General features: G+C 49.5%; 1 long non-coding RNA gene across 1 annotated transcript in view; it reads left to right on the top strand.

Moving 5' to 3' along the window:
- Positions 1 to 307: 307 nt before the first annotated feature.
- The window catches only part of LOC112551172, a 39545-nt gene continuing 18797 nt past the window's right edge, over positions 308 to 21055 (top strand). Inside the window, exons 1-2 of the long non-coding RNA XR_003095377.1 lie at positions 308 to 403; positions 743 to 815. This is a non-coding gene — a long non-coding RNA (uncharacterized LOC112551172). The remainder of the gene's footprint in view (positions 404 to 742; positions 816 to 21055) is intronic.

Raw genomic sequence — 21055 nt, 5'->3', positions numbered from 1 at the left:
AACACTGTTTCAACAAGTAGCACACACAAATGAAGTCTGTTTCTGATCAGATTTCACCAAGGTGTACGTAGCAGGCTTTGATGGGTTCCCTGTAATAGGGAATCCTAGCCCTTTTACTAGAACGTAGGGTGGCCCCTTTAAGGACAGAGTTCTCAGAGCACAGGCTTCCAGCAGAGCAGGGATTAAAGAGTAGCCCTGCTGGCTAATCAGCTGATTGGGGGCTATCACCTGACTGGGAGAGAGCTCAGGCTAGAGCTATATAAACCCTGGGTTGAGCCAGCTGGGGGAAAGCCAGCCCACGCTGGGATGGAATGCAGGCTCTTGAGTACCTAGGGGACAAGAAGGAAATAGTTCTGCAGGCTGGGGCACAGGACCGAGAGACCTGGAGAGAAAGAGATTCAGGGTAAGAAGGCACGCTGCTTGTATTATTTTTCTTTATTGTTATCGCTCAGGGTTTAGTGTTTATGTTATAGCTTGAACTGATGGTTTGGATTGGGATTATAAAGATATATAATCCAGGGGCCCAGGATAAATGTGAGCTAGAGCTTCAAAGCCAGGCCTGGTGCAGTGGGACTAGGCTAGATGGCCCATCTAAAGTAAGGCAGAGGAGGTTGGGGAGGCCAAAGCCCTAACAGTGGCAACAGTAATATCTGCAAGGCATGGGGCACAGTGTAGGGATGGTATGTACCTGTGAAATTAGTGCTTAAGGCAGAGGTCCTCACTTTTTTTGGGTGTTCTTCAGAGCAAAGAGGAGATCTGGAATCCCTAGAGCAGCCTCCCCTTTGAGAACCAGAGGAAACATCAAAACATAGCAGGTGAGTAAAGGGAAGACTGTTCCCAGAAGTGAATCAGAATGCAGGGGACTCTGGGGTGCTTCCAGGGCTTTTCAGCTGCTCTATGTGTTCTTCCTTACATAACTAGATTTGGCAGTTAGGACTATTAATAAAGTAACTTTCTCTTTCAACTGGAAAAAAAAAAAAAAGTGGAAAAATATAGGCCCTTTCTGCAAGCTGGAAGGAAGTTTGCCCTGGACACAGGCCCTTTTGTGTGAGCTCCGCACTTATTACAGGTAAAGTGGTGATGTTTTCAAGGACCAATACCCACAGAATATTCTTTTCCTTGTGAGGTCAGTCCCATAACTCGCATGTGTCATGTCTTTGTTTGGAAATATCCCAGCTGCAAAAACAATGTAGATATACCCAGAATGGCCTAAGATCAAAACCAGAACCATTAGTAGTCCATATTCTCCTTGTTGATTAATTTGGTATCAATTCACTTGGCCAATGCTTATCCTTCCAGGATGAGGTTCTAAGGCTTTCTTTATCTTAATTTGTAAGTAACTCTTGTCACTTACCATTACTATCTCCTGACTGGTCTGAATTAGGGGTGGGAAGAGTGTACATTTGAGCATACTGGGGCCCACCCAAATTAGAAGGAGAAAATATATGGCTTCTGTCTTTTCTTATACAGGTTCAGGAGGGTGGGTAAGATGGAAAGAAAGGGCTTCTATGGAATAAGGTGTGTTTAACATGGGGGTAGACTCCATTGCACAAAGGGCTGTAGAAATGGGTACTTCCCTGTGCACTACGGGTGCACCAACACTGAGGCCCATACCAGAAACATGTGCAGTATTAAAAAGCCTTGTTACAAACAGATCTGGAGGAGGTAGATGGAGGAAGAAAGTATAGAAAAGAGAGATAAGATGTTAAGAAGACTCTTAATATTGTAATAGTTATAATGGGAATTATAGAAAAGCAGGAACTCACCTTAGTGAGGCCAGGGAATGAGTATGGAACACTGCCAGAAGTCATGAGATAAAGCAACTGTGAAAAAATGCAGGCAGCTCCCCAGGTGTGCTGAAGCTCACTTGATGAGCTCCAGCTGACTGGAGGAGTCATCCCAGCAATGAAGCTGAGAAGGGCTGGAAACAAAAGAGTCAGCCCGATGAACATTCCAGGGGAGGAGAAAGGCAGTGAGGAAGCTGACGCACAAACACTGTGCCAGAATTGTTTCTCCATGGGTCTGTAGTATAGGGACCATGCATATGGTTTAAAAGGGCTCAGACAGAGAGAAGAGGCAAGGAAGTAGAACGCAGGAACATGAGACAAAGCACTCTCTCTCAGGGTCTGAGACCTGAAGGGAAACCAGAGGTTGGTTACACATTATGTTTACTTGAAGGAGGAAAGGTTCTGGTTGACCTAAAGGTGGAAGGTTTGTGTTCTCTAGAGATGCATCCTGGGGATATAATTAAGGGACTGCTTAATTACTTTCCCCTCCTATCTCCTGTTTCATTATTGGAATTTAAAAAAAGGACTTAACTTATCCACATGAGGTAAGGGTCCAGGGTGTAGGGGTGGAGGAGCCCTGCTGGAGAACCCCACTATCAAACCAGCAATGGAGTTTGGATCACAACCATATAAAAGAAACATTACTGTTCAGTAAACCCAGCCTGGGCAGAAATATACAGGTGCAGGGATTTAGGAGCAGATTTGCAGCACCTGGCAGAAGTCTGATCTTACCCCCTCTGGCCCTGCACTGGCCCCCTGCTGCTGTTGGGGGAAACTAGAAGCACTGAAAGCACCTGCCTGCAGCCAGTGACCATCTTTAAGAGCCAGTCCTGCTCCCTGACCACTTGTCTCCCTGGCCCAGAGCAGGCTGCAGGGTGTGGTAGCAGAACACTGTGTGTCTGTCACCAAAGCCTCTACCCACCATGTCATGGCTGCTCCAATCCTAGGCCCCAGAAGCAATTTCCACTGCCCCTGGATCCTGCTGGCCACCCTTGCTGCACCACCACAGTGACCACAGTCTGTCCCAAGTCATTTTTGTCCCTGGTGGCTCCCTGACACACATCACAGCTTCTTGGCCAGGCTCACAGTGCCATTCCAGGCTCCCTGCCACCAATGCTGCAGCTGCTCAGACCCCATGGTGCTACCTGGACCCTGTCAGAAACACCAATAACATGCACCTGGATGCCACCACTGCTGCCATCCATGTACTGTTGGGCCTCCAGCCCCACCACCTGTGTACATGCCCAGCCAACCATAACTGGTGTCTGCATGGAGGTCATCTGGATGGTTGGCCCCAGACCCCAGCCCTACCACGCACCCCTAGCACCACGCTCACTAAGGACAGTTTTCAGGGAAGCACTTTATTCCCTTCCCCAAACACAGACTCCCTTCACCCCTTCCTCCCCCACAATAGAACCCATCCCTCCCTGCCCACAGACCCCCTCCACCATCCATCTTACCCTTCACCGATAAAACACTATCTTTGCCATGAAGACTCTTTATAGTTCACGCTGTGTGCGCCCTCTGAGGTTGGGGGGTAGTGATGTGTGGGCACCTAAGGGGAAGAGCCTGGGAACAGGTGCACAGCATTCTGGCCTCTGGTCACACCCCCATGGGCATGCAAGGTGTGGTGAGGCTGGTGGACAGGGGGATCACTTGGAGGCAATGGCAGCCACTGCTCTGCTGGTGCATCCACCTCCCCTTCCTGTAGCCAGTGAGCTGGGCAGCAGGGTCCACATGTGGTCTGGGCCCTGCTGCAGGAAACTGTTGCTCCTGGGCCACATGGAGCTAGGGTGCGTAGTGGGGCTGGGTAGCAGGGGCCCCAGGGGTGGGAGCCAAAGCAGGGGCACATGGCCACTGAATGTGATGCCACATCTCAGCCCAGGCCCATGAGGAGGAGCTGCCCTTGCCCCACACATTACTGCTGGCAAAGACATGTTCTTCTGTATGTGAGATGCCTATGCCCACACTGTGTGGTGACTGCCTGCAGATGCTGGCTGCTGCTGACACTGACACCAATCTCAGGGGGGGCCATGCCCCCCATGCCCCTCCCCACATGTTGCCTATGCACATGAACTCCCTAGGGGAGGGCACGTGGGGGAAGATAATACCCATGAGCAGCAAGAAAAACAGTTCTTTTGGCCAGGGATTAGACAGGAAATATGCCAGTTTTGTTGATCCTGCCCTCAGTGCCAACCCTCCCAGCTGCAGGGACCACCACATGCTCCCATGGTGGCCATGCCATTAATAGACAAACTATTTGAAAGAGTGGCAGTAGATATTTTTGACCCATTGCCACAGAGTACTTCTGGGTATCAGTTTATTATGGTACTGGTTGATTATGCCACCTGGTATTTGGAGGAGGTACCCCTGAAGTCAGCAAGTATGGAAAAGGTGGCAGAAGAGCTTTTGTGCATGTTTACTAAGGTAGGCCATCCAAATGAAATTTTAAATACCAATGTCACGGCGGGGTCCTGCAGGAGGGCCGTGATCTCCTCAAGGCCCCGTTCCTGTGCCAAGTTGGCCCAAGGGCACCCTCAGATTCTCGCCCGCCATGTCTTTGGTGTTCTAATATATTAGGGAGGCTGCCTTCATGTCTTCTTGGACACGATTTATCTGTACTCCGATCCCCGTGGGCTCCAGGACCCCTTTGTGGTCCCCGTTCTATCATAGGTGTTTCAGGGCACCCTAGCCTTATGGGCTATGCGTGGCTCCAACCACCCCTTTTACCACACCCCAAGCCTCACAGCCTCACACCACCGGTGACAAACAGTAACACAAACACAAGCCCCTAGGCTATAACATAAACAGAAGCCGCCCGGCTATAATCATGCTAAAAAAAGTAGCCAGGTAAGACACCTGATGGTGGGACAGGATGTTCAGGCCTTTAATGTTTGCATACTGTGAAGCTCCACAGAGTGCCATAAAATTTTCCCCCTTTGAACTGTTGTAAGGCCATCGTCCGTGGGTATTGTTAGACCTGGTTAAAGAGGGCTAGGAAATACAACAAGGCTCCACCCACAGTCCTGTGGACCATGTCTTGAAGATGAGAGAGAGATTGAAGGTGGCCTGGTCTATGGCAAGGGGAAGCCTGGTGGGGGGGGCTGAGGAACAACAGGCCAGCCAGCTATAATCTCAGGGCATGTGAAAGGCAGTTTGAGGAAGGTGACAGAATGTTAGTCCTATTGTCAGATGAGACATCTAAATTTCTGGCCTGATGGCAAAGGCCATATGAAGTAATCCACAGAACCGCCCCAATAGATTATGAGGTATGGCAGTTGCGTGAGTAAACATGACAAATTTATCATATATTTTTTCTCAAAAAAATGGGTTGATAAGGAAGTGCTGTGAAGTGCCATGGGCCAAGAGCAACAGTTCAGCCCAGCTGTGGCTGACATAGGTATCTTGGAGAATGTATGGTTGGGACAGCAGTTAACTGCTCCAGCAGTGGCAATTAATGCAAGTAGGGCAGTCATTCTCAAAGGTATTTATAACTTGCCCAGGGAAGACCTCCTTAGTTGAGTATCAGATACAAACACCACCAGGGCAGGTGGTCTGAGAAGGCCGAAGAAGAATCTTGCAAAAATTGCAAGAGGAAGTTCAGATGGAGGTGGAATGAATAGTGCAATTCTGTCAGCATGGTCCCCAAAAAGGATCAAACCATGCACCTCTGCATTGATTTCCAGAAAGTTAATCCCAGGGACCACTTCAATGCATACCCTATGTCCCATGTAGAATATCTATTAGAGAAAATAGGAGGGGCGTGCTTAATATCTGCCCTCAGTCCATCAAAAGTGTACTGTGAATTCCCAATGGAAGAGCACTCCCAGGACAAAACTGCATTTGCAACCCCTTGGGGTTGTAGGAATTCATGCGTATGACCTTTGGGCTGCATGAGGCTGCTGCAATGTTTAAAAAACTGATGAACTGAGTGTTAGCCCTGCATCAGGACTATGCAGTGGCCTACATCGATGATGGTGCTTTATTCATGGCCATGGGAGGAACATTTGAAGCATCTTAATGCTGCACTCCAGGAACTGTGCCTGGGGGGCTAACAGCTAGGGGTGCACCAATAGAGATTTTGGGGGCCGATACCGATAGCCAATTTTTAAGGAGGAATATCGGCCAATACCGATCAGCTATCCAATACAGCTGCCATCAGCTGGTAAGTCCATTGTGGTGGAAGGGAAAGGGGGAGGGAAGGATTGTGGGAGTGCAGATCAACATCCCCCACAGTGAGGAAGGTGGCAGGGGAAGGGGCTGCCCAGCCAGGGCACAAGAAGAGTGCAGGATGAAGCTATGGCTCATGGGGTAGGGGTGGCTACTTCCACTGGTAGCACCTGGGAAGGCAAGGGGGCGTGTGCCCCCAGATCTGTATGGTGTGGAGCGGGCTGCAGTGGTGGGGTGGAGCTGGAGCCAGTGCTGCACAGAGCTCTTCTTGATGGGGACTGGGCTCAGAGCAGGCTCCAGTGGTACTGAGAGGAGGCTGCAGCCACCCCAAATTTCACTGCAGCTCAGATCCCAACCCCATGCTGCCACCTGGCAGGCTTTTCCCACCGCTTAGGTGGTAGAGACCATTCAGCCAGGGCTGTGCCAGGCAGTGGCATGGGGCTGGGAGCAGAGCTGTGGCAAAATTTGGGGTGGCTGCAGCCCAGCACCGCTGGAGCCCACTCCAAGCCCAGCTCCTGCTGAGAAGAGGCTTGTGCAGCACCAGCTCTGGCTCCACCCCACAGCTGCAGCCCACCCTGCACCATGCAGGTCTGGGGGCACGTGTTCCCCCTCCCCCGCCCTCCCAGGGTGCAAGCAGCAGCGGGAGCCATCCCCCCACATGAACCACACCTCTGTCCCGCGTCCCCTCCCCTCTGTCCCAGCTGGGCAGCACCTACCGCTGCCCCTTCCCTCACCTCAGGGGACGTTGATCTGCACCCCCACACACCTTCCCTCCCCACTTCTCTTCGGACTTACTAGCTGGAGGCAGCTTTCCACACTGCTGGCTCTGCTCCATGCTGTGCTGCAGCTGTACGCAGCAAGGACATTTATCAGCCCCGATGGGGCCAATATCCAATATAGACAATTTTCTTGATATCGGTACTGATATGATATCAGACCAATGTATCGGTGTTCCTCTACTAACGGCAAATCCCCCCAAAAATGCACCCTAGGTAAAAAAGATACCTAATACTTACAATTCTGCATAGGAGGAGGGCAAATCTGGCCACTAATAGACAAGGTTCAAGCTGTATAGAGTACCCACTGCCACAAACAATGAAATAGATGTGGTCCTTTTTAGGACTCTCCAATTACTATTGATGCCTGGTGCCCTGATTCTCAGACATTATTGCACCATTGTCAGAACTAACTAAAGATGCAGCCCCAAGCAGAATCAGCTGAACACCTAAGATGGAGCAGGTATTGTTAAGAATTAAAGAATCCCTATGTACCCAAGCAGTGGTATACACACCAGACTTCACAAAACCATTTATATTATATATGGATGCCTCTAATGTGGCATTGAGTGCAGTGCTGTCCCAGCCAGAGGAAGTGGGGGAACATTTAGTGGCTTACATTAGTGAGAAACTACAGCCCCGGGAGTGGGCATACACTGCAATTGAAAAATAATGTCTAACAGTGAAGTGGGTGATAGAAAGTTTCCATTACTGTTTGATAGGACATAAATTTACAGTGGTGATGGAACATGCACCACTTCAATGGTTAAATAAAGTTGGAAAACCCAAGGTTAATCCAGTGGAGTCTGAGCTTAAAAAAACATAAATTTATCTACAAAGCATTGGCCAGGGAGAGTACCCACAACACCAACGGGTTGGGTTTTTTTGTGAAAGGGTAAAGAGGCAGACTTGTTGACCTCAAGGAAAGGTGGATTGGGACCTGGAATGGGAAGGTGTACAACACAGACAGGCTCCAGGTCCAGGAATGCAAGGGAGCTAACTCAGGTGTGGTGACTGAGGAATAGCCAGCCACACGGACCAACATAAAAGATGCTGAATGCAGCCTAAGGACTGGCTGGTCCAGAAGGGAGCAAGGCTCCCTGGAGCCTAGGTTTCCCAGGGGTCAAGCAGCTGCCAGGAGGGGCTGAGAGCAAGGCTTCTCATCTGTTTGTTAGTTTGTTTTGTTTGCACAGGCCCTGTAGGGTTGTCAAAACATCTGAAAGATCAGAGGCAACCAGGGAAAGTGAAGCCTGGGAAAAGCTTCATGAAGCCAGCACAGAGCTAAGTGGCAGTTTATTTGTTTAACTTTGTTTCCTTATTTTGCATTTCTAACAGCACTGGGTGGCCTCAGTGGTGTTATTTACTAGCTCTGCTGGAGCAGAGGCAAGGGCCCTGAACAACAGGTCCTTAGCCAAAGAAGACAGCAGAAGTAAAAGTGGGCAGCTCTGCTAGCACGACCAAACATGCCTGGCTGTGATCTGCCCCAAAATTATACATAGCACCATACAGTGACACACTGCACCTGCAGGTCTTTGACCTTTACGTGGCACTGGCATGCCATCTGGTAATACCCATGCTCCTGCATGTGGCCTGATAGCCCCTCATAAATGTGTGTATTTGAGCACCTGCTTCACTGCAACTGGCTGAGGACCTCAGCCTCACCCACAGTGCCACAAGATCTGTGACTGTGGGCAGTAGCATGTGGTGTTGAGGAGGACCCAAGCATAGCTCCCTCAAGGGCTCACTGGGTCTGTGCATGGCAGTCCAGGTGCTGCAGCTCCCAGCACAGAGGCATGCATGGTATAGATGTGGGACAGGCAGGGGCCTGGCACTACTGTGCCTGGGACGAGCAATGGGGTCCAGCTAGGCTGCTGTGGCTGGTCTGGGGCTAGCTGCTGTGGGACCCGGTAGCTGGAGACTGGCTGCAGGTGGCCCAGGGTGCTGCCAGGCCTGGAAACTGGCTGCAGCACCCAGCACTGTGTGAGGGCACAGACATAGCAGCCGGGTGGCAGGGCAGTACCATGGAGTGGTGCGAGGGTCTGGGCAGGCTGACGCTACAGCTGGCCTGGTCCCTCTGCTGTTAATTGTAGTGGTCAGAGGATAGCTGCAGGTCACCCGGGGCCCTGGCATCCCTGAAGTCTTAAGGTCCAGGGATTGGGGTAGACAAAGAGTCACCCCAGCCCAGGGACTAGAGGAGCATCCAGATTTATGGCTTTTTGGCTGGGATTGGGCTGGACCCTGTTTGTGGGGCTGACTGAGACCTAATTTGCTCCTGGTATGCATCTACACTTGCACTATTACACATTAACTTCTTGGGAGTTAATTTGCAATTTGTATCTATAGGTAGCAAATTTACTCCTGAGTACAGCAGTTTACTGCACAGTAAGTTTCTGCTCATACAGATGCTGATACCTACTGTGCAGTAATTTGCTCTACTTTGCACTAAAGCACTTCATGTAGACACGCCCACTTTGAAATGAAGAGGATAACCACTTAATTTGATATATTTGTTGGGGTTTAATTTGCTTTTTATTTCTGAAAATTAGTCTGAATTCTGGAAGTCTCTCTGGTTTTAGTAACTGTAATTTATTTAGCTATGAACCTACTCAGAAGAGTTTTGTATATAGATAACCCTTGAGATTTTCTCTGAGTTTCATAATGCGCCATATTTTTTCTTAAAGAACCACCTGCTGGGGTCATGAGTTTGAATGAACATCTTGACTCTGTTTTCATAGAAATAAATTTCTTGTCCTTGTGATTGTAGGTAAAAGCATAAAGATGTCACTTGAGAATAACTTTAAAGGCTACAGTAGTAGTAGTGGTAGAAGAAGGAAGAAAGAAGAATAAGAAAGAAGGAAGAGCAAGAAGAAAAAGCATGTGGCAGGCCTCTGGGCTGCCACATGGGGGTTGGGTTGCCCTGAGGCATGCTACCCTGCTGTGGAGCTTATTAGTTTTCTGTGGCATAAGAGAGTCACGTGTAGATGTGACATGTTTACTACGGAACTAAATTAGTCTACTCAACAGTAAACAGCTCGTCTAAATGTGCCCTGTCTCTGCAAGTATGAGAATGTATGAAATATAACATCAAAAATCCAAGAGTCTAAGCCTGAGGGTAAGACAAAGTACCATATTTATGCAAATCCAACATGACTTTGAATTTAAGATGACCCTCCAATAATTGGATCCCATACATAGAACATTTATAATTTTGTTATAATTTGCCCTGTATAGAGTCTAACTATTGGAGGCTCATCTTAAGTCCTGCCCCCTGAGTGCTGCATCAGGGCAAACACCAGTAGTGGGGCAGGCTATGGGGGTGGGGCAGGCAGCAAGGGAATCAAGTAGCCTCACCCCTGCCCACCAACAACTTGACCCCCTGCTTCCAGCCCCCTGGCACCTGTACCCACTGCAACTTTCCCTCCCTCCCACTTGCCCCCCATGGTGCCTACCTATATCCCATGACACATTTCTCCACACCACTTGACCTCCTGCCTGTTCCCCCAGTGCCTGCCCACTTCTGCTTCTATCCCACCACTACCTCTGCCTCCCTGCCACCTCCCCCTGCCTCCACCTCTGCACATGCACGTAAATCCATGCTGTAAGTATATAGCTGGGTGCCCTGAGTTCTAGCCTTGGTCCCTGCTCCCAACTGTGCTGAAAAAATCTAGATGCTATTTATCCAGTGAACAATAAATGTAAGGTTCAGAGGCCCAGCTTCAAGGGAAGGAGTGGAAAGCAAACTAGTTCATGCCTTAGGGGCTAGATAAATTTACTTGGAATCAATAGGCACATATCCAAACCCCCTCAAGCAGGGGCAGTGCCCACTTCTTCTTGGTGACAGGGCTGAGGTGAGGTGAGCTGAGAGGGGGATGCACTGTCTGTGAGAATGGGGCAGGCTCAGCTGCACAGCGTGGGTGGCAGCAACCAGGGGGGAGGGGTGGTGCTGAGAGGGGGGACTATTGGGGGCTATGCCAAATTTGGGGCTGGCTATAGCCTCCCCCAAAAAACCCTCCCCAGCAATACCCCTGCCCTCAAGATGAAGTTGGAAAGAACTTGGGTTCTTTGTCCCCAGGGAAGTGCCGATTTTGGCTATTGGGTTAAAAGATGAAAGGATCCTTCTGCATGTTACTTCCAATAAGTATGTGTACAGGGTGATACTACTCCTTGTTAACCAGTGCTAAATGACTGTATAATAGATGGAGTTACTGCACAGTAACATCACCAAATGGCTTTTAGGTGATGTTGACTGTGCAGTAGCTTGTTACTACTGTGGAGTAGGATTGCATCACACTTTCTGACATGCAACACTACTGTGCAGTAGTAATGAGCTACTGCGTAGTCAGTGTCTAATGCAGACGTGCCCAGTAAGAGTCAGCATGTGTAGATGGTGATACTTACTATACAGTAATTAGCTATACCATGCAGTAAAGTATCTTGTGGGATCTTGTGTGGATGTGCCCGGGGGGGTCTACCCTGAGAACACGTCTACACATGCTCCCTCTTTGGAGCAAAGCTCTGGCCCCCTGCAGCAGCTAGAGGGAACTCCAGGCTTCCCCAGGGTGCTAGCCCAGGGGCTGACTGGGAGCAAGAGGCTGGTCCCCATGCACATGGAGCTTAAAGATCTCTGCCAGCTGCAGCAATAGCTGTCTCCTTGCCCCATACATGTAGGAAGGGGTCCTGATGTGCAGAGGGCTGCAAAAAAGCTGCATTGGTGGAGCTCTCCCAGGCCTCTGCACATAGGGACAAGCCGCATGCTCAGTGGGGCCTCCCTGCACAGCTGGGGGCTGGCTGAGAACTGTCCCATTTCTGGGGCAGCTCCCAGCCACCTCCAGGCTTCACAGGGATTTCCCCAAGCAACTGAGGCTGGCCAGGACAGTTCCCAGTCAGCCCTGGGCTGCTTGGGAAAATGCCCATGCAGCCCAAAGCTGTCTTGGAGCTGCCACAGAAGTGAGACATCTCCAGGTCAGTCTTTGGCTGTAAAGGGAAGCAGAGTTCCCAAGTCCCAGTGCTGCTCAGCTCCCATTTCCTGTGGGGAGCTAGGAGCTGAGCAGTGCCAGCACAGGGAGGGGCAGAGAGCTACCCTGTCTGGGTTCTGCTCAGCTTCCAGCTCCTGGGAAGAGCCAGGAGCTGAGTAGTGCCAGGACTGGGGCAGTTATGCATCCTCTGTGGCCCCCTAATGTTGGGGTGGCCTGGTGCAAATTTGCTTCTGGTCAGTGTCTACACATGTTCTACTGCACAGTATCTATTGCACAGTAAGTTTACCACCTGTGTTTACATGCATTAGCTAACTACACAGTAGACTGATTTACTGTGCACAGTAAATGGTGTGCACATGTAGAAGGTGATGCTTTATTAGGCAGTATATTAATCTACTGCACAGTAAAACGTCTCATGTAGACACCGCCAATTCATTTCTGTTTTAATTATTTCCACAGTTTACTCATGCTTTAGTAATTCTTTATGTATTTCTTTCAATCCATTTTTAATTTATCACCTCTAATAGCATTGAGTGTCCCCTTCTATTTTATCAGCTAAAAGTCTCCTTACTCCAGGAAAGGGGTAAGGAGAAAACATGTTTTTAATCAAAGAGTTTTTGTTTTTGTTTTTTTGTTCCAGCTCTTGATCATGGAAAACTGTTCACAACTACAGGGAGACTGAAATTGTGTAGATTTGAGGAAGGTCTTTACAGTGTAAATGATAAAATCAACTCCCTGTCTGCTGCAGATTTGGTCTGAGATGGGTGTGATTTAAGATGGGAGATGTATCTCTGGGAAGGAACTCTGTTCTTTCCATGAGAAAAATGGGAAGTAAAGGCCAAGTGCTGCCTCCTGAAGTAAAAACGGGTCCCTGCTTTTCATAGGTGTGTCCAGAATTTTGTAAAGGGTGAATGAGCAGTGTTCAGAGCTGTGAGAATGGCTACACTCTCTACTCCCAGCTTTTCTTTCCACCAGGGAACAGAGGCCAGGGACTATTTTTTATTCCCAAAGCAGGTAAAATCCTTTCCCACATCCCCCTCCCCATACTCTCAGGACCCCATCCTTTCCCTTCCATGCCCAGCAGTACATCCCCCTCCCTTTCCATTCCACCCTCATCCCCCACAGGTGTAAGGGTAGCGAGAGCTCCAGAGCTGGTCCTGCCCCACTCCAGCTGGACTTTCTGGGGAGCTGGCTTCAGCTGGGCACAGTAGCCACAGCTGTGGTGGTAGGTAGGTTCCCCCACTCTGAGCCTGCTCCCTGCTTTTGGTTTGCCAAGAAACATCAAGAGAGACTGGGCAGGGAGGGAGAACCTGCCTGCCCATTACTGCTTTTACTGACTGAGCTCTGCTCCTTATGCAGACCAGCTAGAGTGGGACAGGAGCAGCTTGGAAGTTTCCCCTTCCCCCGAGTGAGCTGTAGACAGTTGGGACAATGACTGTCCCAGGGAAGTGATGCAATGGGAGAGCAGGGGATGTGCTGCTGAGGATGGAATGGAAGGGAGAGGGGGGATTTTGGCTTGCTTCAGTGAATTGAAAGAAAGAAAGAAAGAAGTCCCCTGCTGCTGCCAGAGCCAGCCTTAGGGGAAATGTTTCCCTGGGTGAACGTGTATTTTGGAGCCCACCTCCCTGGTCCCCTCCCTGGCACTCCCTCCCCATCCCCAAGTCAGTGGCAGGGCTAGAGGCAGAGGCAGGCAGACAGGGCACAGAGTGCAGTCCAGCAGTCCAGAGGTGGAATGACATAGTGCACATGGCAGGCAGGCACCACTGCTGCTGCCTGCACTGCCCTACCCAGTTCCACCTGAGCAGTGGTTGGAGGTGCGGGGTGAGCTGGGCTGGGCACTGTTTCTCCTGCCTGGGGCGGGTTGGGGTAGGGCAGGGTGAAAGTGCTGCTGTGAGCATGGGCTGCTCACACATTTGTGTACATGCACATGTGGGTATTTGTGTGTCCCTGCCCCCAGTCACAGCACACTCGGCAGTCACCCATGTTACCCCCTACCTAAAGCCAGCTCTGGCTGCTGCTTCTGCAGCATGTTGCAAAAGAAGGGTGTAACCATACTTCTACACCCCTTCTGCACCTGCCATTGTAGCTACGGACAGTGATTGCACTAATTAGTGATATCTTACTTGAATGAATTCCCTAGCCAAATCCTGGAGTCCTGCCTGCCCTCACATGGTTTTACTCTGTACAGATCCAGGCACATTCCTAGAATAATATGTGCTTTTCCATTGTTCCTACTACCCCAATTGCACTGTCACAGCATAGCCCTAGATCAGAAGTCTGACAGTCAAAGGAAATAGTTTCCTTGGCAACGGGAGTTGTGTGAAAGGGCTGGAAATAGCTTCAGCTCTCTCCCACCATGCAATCATATATGCAAGCTGAGGTAGCAGTATCTAACAGATCTGATCCTGTGACAAATTCCTGCCAAGATGTACCAGGGTCAGGAGAATAAATGGAATCCCTTGCTTTTTCAAGCCTGGAGTAATTCAGCCCTCCCTTGCCCGCTGCTGTTACACTCTCATTACACTGTAGCTACATCAGAATTTACTAATTGCTACATTTCTGCTGGCTTCTAGGACAAGAACAGCAGGGTTTATTTCCAGAAAAACACAGATGTAAATAAACAGAGCAATGAAAGTTCCAACTTGCCAGTTGTAAATTGTTGTTAAGTGCCAGTTAAGTGAGGTCAAGTGTAGCAGAGTTAAAATGTGATAGTTATTAGAAATGAACCAAAAAATCAGAAAGCATCAGGGTTCACTGAGAAATTGAGGCACCACCAGCTACTCTGTAAAGCAGTGCTGCCCTATGGACAGTGTCTCTACAGCATCCTTACACAGAAAGCAAAGCAGGCATTTTTTGCTCTGAGTGATAGCCTCTAGATTAAAGAATGCAACAAAAGAAAATATAAAGTATCTGAAGGTCTGTGTGCATAGGGAAGTTATCCGAAGTAAGTGTGGGTGGGAATTGTACAGCACACCAGCTACTCCATGCTCACTACCCTGACAATTTGAAAACTAAATAATCTACCTAGTGCAAATGCATACTTAATATGCACTATGCATGTCTACATAGGGAGTAAGAGAGAAGAAGCTATTGGGCACTTACAGACGTGCTCAAAGGGGGTGGGGGGAAGCACTTTAATTAGAGCTGCTCCAAGAAAAATCCTCTCTCCTCTGCTTAGTGCTCAGCCTGGGGTAGCTGGGAGCTGTCCTGCTGTGAGGCTGAGTGGGAGGTTGGGTGGGAAATCCCACGGGAGCTTGCTGCTAGCTGCCCAGCGGGGGCTTGCTGCTAGCTGCTGACCCGTGTCTGTGGGACAGTTCCTGGCTGCCTCTGGCTGAATGGGGAATCCCTGCCTAGTCAGGGGATGCTGCTAGCTGCCCCACCTGCAGATAAGGGTGGGGAGTTGGGACCTGCGCATCCCCTGGAGTTGTTTCCTCACCCCATGCACCAGTTAGGCAATTGGAGCAGGGGGCTAGGAAGAGTCCCCTCCCCTGCAGCTGTTTCCCAGCCCAATAATCTGATTTCCTAATCCAGGATGGAGAACTGTGAGGGAGGGGACTCTTCCCAACCCCCTGTCCTGATCACATGGGACTAAGAAAGAGCTATACTGGAGGCTGCTCTTCCCAGAATCTAGCCCCAATCACCCTATCAGGGCACAGGGCTGGGAAACAGCTGCAGGGGAGGGGACTCTTCTCAGCCCTGTGCCCTAATTGGCTGATTGTAGCATGGGGCTGGAAAACAGCTGTGTGGGAGGGTCTCAGCCTGGAGGTGGCTGGGACCTGCCTCATATGGGAAAAAGTCCTGGCCAGTCACAGGGAAACCCCAACAGAGTTTGTCCCCATGTACAGGGTGGGGCAGGGGGAGAGAGCTCTGCAGCAGCAGCTTTCTTGCCCCATGCACATCAGGACCCCTCCTGATGTGTACAGGGCCAGGAGAAAGCTGTCTCCTAGGCTCATGCTCCCTGCCAGCCCCTGGGCTAGTACCCAGGGGAAGCCTGGAGCTCCCTTTGCCTGCTGCAGGACAGCAGAGCAGTGTGGGAACAGCCCTCTCTGGGCTGCTCCCATTGGGAGAAAATCTGTTCCCAAGTGGGAGCACATATAGCCCCATTCCCCAGTAGGCTTACCATAGTGGGTCATACCATATCAGTGCATGCCTCTATTTCCCTGATTTTCTTGCACACTGGGAAAGAATATATTAATGTTGCCCTGAATTAGACTGGGGGGGTGGGGGGAATAGGGTTCTGCACTAATGGCCTTGTTACACATTGCACTTTGAGTTGCTCAAATGTTGGTCAGTGTTAATGGTAGCACAAGTTTGGAGCAGTCACACCTTAAAGCTAAAACCTTCTCTAACTGTCCCTGACCTGTACAGCTGTGGCTTGCCACTAGTAGGCTGTCAAGCCAGAGCTGAACTAGAAGCTACACTAGAGGCCTAGTGATCCAAGACATGCTTCTATCCCTGCTCTAGGTCGGGGCGGGGGAGTGAGAGATGCATTGGGAGGGGATCAGGAACATAAATCTGAAAGACAGAGAAATAATGTGATGGGTATACATAATTAACAGGGAGGTGAAATGGAGATGGAGGAAGGGTGGTGAAATGAAGGAATTCACCGCTGAAGAATAAAATAAAAAGAAGTAAAAAAGAAAAATAATTTAAAAAGAAATAAAGAGAAAGTAATTTAATGAAGGTTTCATGTTTTAATAAATTAGGATTAGGGTTGGGGTGATGCTGGTATTGCATCCTGGGATGGCTGTGAGATGGGAACAGTGAGAGAAGGTGCTTTTGGGGAGTCTACTGCACCTGTTCCAGGAAGGAAGCCCCAGCTTATGGGGACCCAATATGGCCCCCTACCTTGTACCCCCTCATCCCCCCCTGCCCTGCCCAACCCCACTCCTGGCCTGTCTACCTCCTACAATCTGGCTAGCTCTCATATGCTCTGCAGGCTGTTTTCATGGGGTTTCATCCCTGGGGGTGGAAGGGGGAGTCAGCTTGGTGCCAGAATTCCCCTGGGCAGTAGAATTCAGGGGCTAAAAATTTTGTCCACACAGGCCATGTCTACACTTGATGCTGACTGCACAGTAGCCCAGGACTACTTCACAGTAGTGTCACTTGGCAGAAACCGTGGCACAATGCTACTGTGCAGTAGTCTTGAGCTACTCCACAGCCAGCATCACAGAAAAGCTGTTCCTCAGTGCTACTAAGCAGTAACTCAGGTTACTGCACAGTCATTTAGTACTTGTTTATAGAAGTACTAAATGACTGCAAAGTAATGACTGTGCAGTCAGCATGTCATGTAGACGCAGCCACAGAACAGGAGGGTGGGGAGAGGACACTGCATCCTGGGATGTTGGATGGCTTATCTGTGTGGAGTGGCCACACATTAATATAACACAAGCTGGGTCACACAGATCACAGTAAACCTGTCCTGGAGTGGCATAACTTTAAATCGCCTAAAGTGTGCTTAAAACTAGTTACCAGTGTTAATGCATGATCAATCCAGGGGTTAAGAGCTTCAGGAGCCACCTAAAATTAGTATGTAACCAGTCCCAGCTACTCTAGATTAGGCCATCAAGAACACAAGGGATGAATGTGTATATAAAGAAACAAAGAAGCACCTTGGTATTCAGACCCCCAGCTACAGGACAGTCCCTCCATCTGATGCACAGGAGTGACATCAAAGAAAGCCCAGTGCAGAAAACTGGCTTGAAAAGGGATTCCCAGAAACACAAAGTATAAGAGAGAAAGGCAGGATTAATGTGGACAGCTGTAATTTTTAAGCAGTTCTGAAGGCTTTGAAATGCTTCAGAGGGCAAGCTGACATCCTTTGAAGCCTTCCAAGAACTGTAGAAGTGCTTCAAATGCAATGCTGAAAAAATGAATACAGTTTTGAAGCCTGTTGTATATGCATCCTTAATGGAGCGCAACAGGTCATATTCTTCCAGCATTTTCTACATTGTGGTACTCCCCCCTCCCCCCACCCCATGTATGTGGGCAGAGTGGTTCAGACTGTTAATAAGCACTCTTCTGTATGCACTGTCTCCATTATCCTAAAGAGCCCCCAATTCCAGACCAGGGAGACTGGAGGTTCACGTAGGGAAAAATGGAGCTGCAAGTTTCAGGAGCTCTTGAGAGATCCAGAGATCTGATCCAGAGAACCTAAGGATGCCTATTAGGGCTGTGTGAAATTTCACTGGCTGTTTCATTTTGATACTGTTTTGACTCATTCTGAGCTCAAAACAGCAAAATCAAAATTAAATGAAGGGTTTTGAAACAGCCCTGAAATGAACTGAGGGCAATCAAAACATTTTGAAAGTTCTTAAGATTTTTTGAGTTTCGAAGCTGAAGCTGGGCTTGCTGGTGGGGAAACAGAAAGTAAGGAGAGGGATGGAAGAGGGGGGAAAATATTGACTGTGTAGCTGGACAGTGACCATGATCCTTCCCTGAGGTCCCTTCCAATCCTAGTGCTCTGGGGGAGGGATGTAAAAATGGCATAAAAAGCAGTATTGTTTGAATCAGCCTGCTTTCTGCCTTGCCTTGGGGTCAGTTACTGAGTTATCTTCTAGAATCTCAGCAGCGTTAGACAACAAAGGCTATTACAATAGATTTCCTACTTGCTAGCCTAGCAAGTGGGATTCCGCAATGCCTTTTGCTTGCTTTCTATACCCTTTTATTTTATTATATTTATTCATTGATTCCTTTCAATTTATTCCTCCCCAAAAATCCTTTTTGTTTAGTCTATTTTGTTTCTTTTCAAACCTGTACTTTCTTTCACATTGTGCATTGCATTCACTGTGCAGGTAAGCACAGCATAATTCTATTGTATATTATAATATAGAATTTATTATATAGGAAGATACAGATATACATGTATACATTTTATTTTATTTATTGTATTGCATATTGTAATATATAATTTATATAGGAAAACACATATATACATTTATATATTCTTATTTTATTTGTTATATTGCATATTATAATAAAGAATTTATATAGGAAGACACATATATGCATTTATATAGTTATTAATTTATTTATTACATAAATACATACAAACATACATTACATAAATACATACAAACATACAATTATTTTAATATCTACATATTTGCATAAATCAGATAGATAGCATTACAGAAGAGAGATATTCTAGCACACCAAAGACAAGCCATTATGAAACACACCATGAAGCATGATGGAAAGGCAGCTGGCAAGCCGTCAGGGAGGCATGGAAGAAGGGGTAGAGGGAGAGGTGTAAGTTCTCCCCACCCCAAAACTGAGACACAGTCTCATTGCTACAACAAGCAGGCATGGGGCTTCCACTACTACTGGCATCAAGGAGAAGGGGGCAGTGTCGGTGCCATTGCCTGTCCCTGAGTCTGTATCCCTTCCAAGAGCACCACCCATAACCCCCCCACCCTCGCAATACCACCATGACAACAAGCAGCAGCACCAGCATGACAGTCTCCTCCACCCCATTTCACCCAATTTCAGCCAAAGCCTGAATCAGTGGATGAAGATGCTGGTGAAAGAAGTCAAGGAGGCAAAGCAGTGGAGGTGGAGGGACATGGAACAGGGGGATCCACTGGGGGACCCACGGTCCCACACTACCACGCCATCCACCAACCAGTCTCCCCCTCCACCACAGGCACTGCCAATGTGTGCCAAGGGCATGGCTTCCATGGTGGGGTCCAGAGGCACCAGACCCCACCATCAGACAGGTAGCACTTAGCTCTTGGTGGCTGCCTATCTCGCAGAGGATGTGGAGCCACTGCCGTACGACCCCTTGGCCTACTGGGCAAACTGCAGCCAGATGTGGTTGGATCTGGCCACAGTTGCCCAGGAATACCTCTCCTGTCCACCAACCAGTGTTCCAAGTGAGAGGCTGTTCAGCATTGCTGGCGATGTAGTGAGACCGCACCGTACCTGCTTGGATCTTGGTTTGGTAGAGCAGCTGGTGTTCCTGAAGGTGAACCTCCCACTTCTGGGGCTCCCCAAGCTCCAGGGGCAGACAGAGTGAGTGCCACCCTCCTCACTCCATCCACACCTATTCCATTTTTCATTTTTAAAAATCCATTTAATGCCCCACTCTGAGAGCTGGAGGGGGGACTCACTGCGTCACCTTCCATCGGGGGAAGAACATGTCCCTGGTGAGCTTCTGTGCCAGGATGAACTTGGAGGTATGGAATGGGGCTATGGGGAAGGAGGAGGCCCCAGGTCCTGGGCATGACCACTAAAACTGCACTCTGCCAGGGTCAGAAGGCCTGATGGGACTGCCGGCAGTGTGGCAGCCCCAGGAAATATCAGGCCCAAGGATCCCCCTGGTGAAAGTTGGTCAGGATGTGCCAAACCTCCAGCCACCACACACATGCATACAGTCCTGTCTGGGGAAAGCCCAAACCACTGACATCTTTGACGTGCCTGAGGCTTGCTGGTTGCAATGGAGTTGTGAGGCTCCAGGTGAGCTCAGCATATCTGCCTGGGCTGCCAGCTTTCAGGTTGAAAAACGCTTTGTCAGGCTGAGGAAGCACCTGCAGCTGGTGTTTGTTTGTGCTGTTCCTGGATGGAAGGAATAGTAAAGAAGCCAGAGGCTGGCATGCAATGCAGGCAAGAAAGCCAGTCAGTGTAAATGGAAATGGAGGTGTCAGGTGATGAGGAACAGGATGGGGTGGTGGAGGGAGGGGGATGTAGCATCTCGCGGTGAGATGCCCCCACAGGCTCCCAAAGGGCAGAGGGCAGTCCCCACGGCCCCAAACTGCAGAAGAAGCCCCGCCACTGGGGAAACTCACCTCCGGGGGCACAGCCAGAGCCAGAGCAGGAACTGCAGCTGTGGCCGTGCAAGCCAGCGTTACGCCGGCTGTTCAATCAGCTGTTCCCTGGGCGGGGAAAAGAAGAGCCAATCACAGTGGCTGGAACAGCCACCATGGGATGACTTACAAGCTCCACCAGGACCCGGCGGGGAAGTAGGAGAAGAAGCACACCAGTGTGGAGCACACCAGGCATGTTGAGGCTCTTGTGGCAGGCAGGAGCAGTGCAGCCAGCTCAGTGTCAGCATCCAGAGCAGGGTGAAGCTGAGCCCCTGTAGAAGGCTGGGAGGGAGGAGGCAAGTCCCACCCCACTCTCCTCTCCAGTGGTCTATTTTTTTGGTAAAGAGCAATTAGAGGCATCTCGCCCAGAGGCGGCAAGGTGGACGCCAGCCTACGGAAGCCTAGCTCCTCAGCATCCAAGGCAGAGAAACTAGCCGTCGGGACAGCCAGGCTAGCCCACCAGAATGCATGCCAACGCTGGTCCCCCTGGTGAAAGGGATAGACTGGGCATGGCCGTACCATGAAGGTGGCACCCATTCAGT

This window comes from Alligator sinensis, unplaced genomic scaffold (genome assembly GCF_000455745.1).
Source record: "Alligator sinensis unplaced genomic scaffold, ASM45574v1 scaffold953_1, whole genome shotgun sequence".
NCBI classification, from domain to species: domain Eukaryota; kingdom Metazoa; phylum Chordata; order Crocodylia; family Alligatoridae; genus Alligator; species Alligator sinensis.
This window is presented reverse-complemented; position numbering and strand designations above follow the sequence as displayed.